The sequence below is a fragment of the Nannospalax galili genome, unplaced genomic scaffold, assembly GCF_000622305.1.
Source record: "Nannospalax galili isolate Female #2095 unplaced genomic scaffold, S.galili_v1.0 scaffold315, whole genome shotgun sequence".
In the NCBI taxonomy this organism is placed as follows: domain Eukaryota; kingdom Metazoa; phylum Chordata; class Mammalia; order Rodentia; family Spalacidae; genus Nannospalax; species Nannospalax galili.
Genome location: NW_008336851.1, coordinates 360,897 through 364,012, shown reverse-complemented (window position 1 = coordinate 364,012; position 3,116 = coordinate 360,897). Strand labels below are relative to the sequence as shown.

General features: G+C 48.8%; 1 protein-coding gene across 1 annotated transcript in view; it reads right to left on the bottom strand.

The window, feature by feature from the left end:
• LOC103732651 (endothelin-converting enzyme 2) overlaps positions 1 to 3,116 on the bottom strand; it is a 37,216-nt gene that overhangs the window by 23,562 nt on the left and 10,538 nt on the right. The window lies entirely within an intron of this gene.

The following is a 3,116-nucleotide window of genomic DNA, read 5'->3' as shown; positions in this document are numbered from 1 at the left end:
GGTTCGAATCCCAGCACCCACATGGCAGCTAACAACTGTCCATAACTCCAGTTGCAGGGGATCTGACAGCCTCTTCTGTCCTCCACAGGTATATCACAACACAGGTGCACTTACCTACATGTAGGCAATACACGCATACACATAAAATAAAAATAATAAATAAAATAAAAAAGAAAAACATCAGAAAAATGTGAACAAATTGTCAGTATGAATATATCTCATGATGCTTTTTTTACATTTATTCATTGTGTTTGTGTGTATATGCTCGTGCATGCTTGCACATGCCATGCTATACAGGTAGAGGTCACGGGACAACTTGTAGGAATTGGATCTCTCCATCAATCATACCAGTTCTGGGGATCAAATTCAGGTTGTCAGTCTGGACAGCAGGTACCATCTCTTTGACCTGATGTTACTTTCAATTTCTTTGTGTCTATATAACAACAACTACTATTTCTATGCACTTTACATATGTTAAATTTGATCTTTACAATAATCAAGCAAAATATATTCTACCCTGTATTCTAAGATACAGGGAAGCTTAACAACTTGCCCCAAACCACACAGTGGGTAAAAGGTAGAACTCTGATATGAATGTCAGAGTCAGCTGACTTTTCTGGAACTATAGTAACCGTTAGTAAATGTACTATATCATTGATTTTTTTTCTTTCTCTTTTTTTCCCTATTGCTGTGGAGTAGGGAAACAGTATCTTACACATGTTATATATACTGCTCTATCCTTGAGCTACATCCCTACCCCTTGGCTTTTAAAAAATATTTTATTTATTATTTTTATTTTATATGTATGACTGTATTGCTGCATATATGTGGGTGCACCTGTGTCATGCAATGCAAAGAGGGTGTTGGATCCCCTGGAACTGGAGTTTGCAGCACCATGTGGGTGCTGGGAACTGAACCGGGTCCTCTGCAAGAGCAGCCAGTGCTCTTAACCAGTGAGCCATCTCTCCAGCTCCCCACATGGGAGCTTTGTGTTTTGTTTTGTTTTGAAACAGTATCTTCCTGTAGCCCCAGCTGGTCTGGAACTCACTGTGTAGACCAGGCTGGCCTCGAATTCACAAAGATCTGCCTGCCTCTGCCTCCCAAGTGCTGGGATTAAAGGCCTGCACCACCCCGCCCTTTTATTTAACTATAATCTAGCATGGGGAGACATGAATAAGATTATACAAGAACACTCTAACCAACTCATCCATGTAATCCCAACAGTTTGGTGGCTAAGGCAAGAGGGTTGCCACAAGGATTCAGGCCAGCCTGGGCATGGTGGTGCATGCCTACATAGTGAGTTCCAGGCCAGCTAAGGCTACAGGGAGTCCCTATCTCAAAAAGACCAAAAAACAAAAGAAGAAGAAGAAATAAAATGAATGAGTTCCAGGTTAAATCATTAATCTTCTTCTCTTGTTCTGGAGAAAAGAGAATTGCTTCAGTTCCAAACAGTGCTTTCATATCCTCAGCAAGAGTCCTCAGGGCTCCTTTAGCGCTTTGGATGAAGGGCTGCTCATACTTCCTGAAACAACTCACGTTAGTTCAGGACAATTTTATCTACAAAATGGCCTTAATAAGTAGGCTCCATTTTCTCTATGATTTGGAGAAAATGCATGGAACTCAGAACTCTAAAGTAAAACAAGTACAAATGATTCAAAAAAAAAACCCAAAAAACCATAATGATGGGGCCTTTAATTCAAGGCTCTCAGAAAATAGCAGTCAGGATTGAAAACTTTCAGTAAGGGAGGGAGGTGTTCTGGATCTGTTAATGACCAATAGTTCCCCCTTTCTTGTCTTTCCAAGTGTCAGGGTCCCTCTCACAACTAGGGCAGAGTCAGTAGGGCAGCGTGGAGGAAGGGTGATAGGAATTTTCGGGTCATGCTGGGGCCTCAAAGGTAACATGGAGGGGGGTCTCTGCACCTTCTCCCTACCACACCGGCCCCAAAGTTTCCTGAAAGCAGCAGTCTGCGCATTTAACACCTGAGGCGATGGTACTGGAAGACGCAAACCAACTCCAAGCAGTAGTGACGCTGTCTGATTTGGCGGGAATGAAGGGAGAAAGAGCCTCGCCTGGGGCATGGACTGAACCAACAGGAGACTTATTATCTTTACCTGCGCTGTCGTCACTGTTAGTAAATAGGAGACACCCCCTCCCTCTCAAGGCCGGTTATTGCGCCAGAGCCCTGGAGCACGGCGGCCAGGTGATGCTGCTGCTGACTGCCAGCAGGGCAGAGGCGGGGCTTGGGGGCACTGGCTAGAGGTAAAGAGAAAAGAGGGTGTGTTCCGGTTCCTGCAGGAGCAAACTCTTCCAAGGTCCCCAGCAGGAGGGAGGGACGCTGTCTCCCCAGATGCTCCGGGTCCTCAGGCACTCCCGGCTTCCCCGCGTCACCCGCATCCTGAGCGCCCGCCCCGCGACGCTGCCATTCATTCTTCCTACACTGCAAGTAAGAGCGAGTTTCCAGGGCTGAGGGAACCGCGGGGAGTGACTGGCACTTTGAGTCTGGATTTTGGCGCCAACATCGGGCCTAGGGTTTGTGGACGGTCTATTCTGGTGGGCGCTGCGATTGCAATGTTAAGACCCTTTCCTAAAGATGAAATACAGACTGGGCGACAGACCCAGTGGCACGTAGACTGGGGCCAGCGCATAAGAACAGATAATGAAAATGAAAAGGCGATACACAGAGGCAGAGATGGAGATGCACAGAGACAGGGACAATGGACTGGGATGCAGGAACGCGCCAACTGCGAGGGCGCCATCCATAGGCCCGGGCTCTTCCCGCGCTGCCGCGGGCTGGTGCCACAGTCTCTCTTACACTCGACCCTCCCGGGAACCGTTGCAAACTCCTGTTCGCTCTGCTGCGGGTCTCGCTGAGATCTTCAGGCCGCGCCCCCCCGCCGCGCCCCCCACTCCCGCTTTTGGCGCTCAGCTCCCAGGCCCTCTGACACACCCCTCCAAACCTCGGTGCTGGCCCTTCCCCTTTCTCTTAGGTACCAGGCTTTGCTCCCTCTGGCCTCGCCTCTCTCCGCTAGCTCTCGCCTGCATTTGCGCAGCGGTGCCCCCGGACCCACGTGGCGGCCATTCCCTGCCACTACTCGGGGACCTCCCACTGCATTCC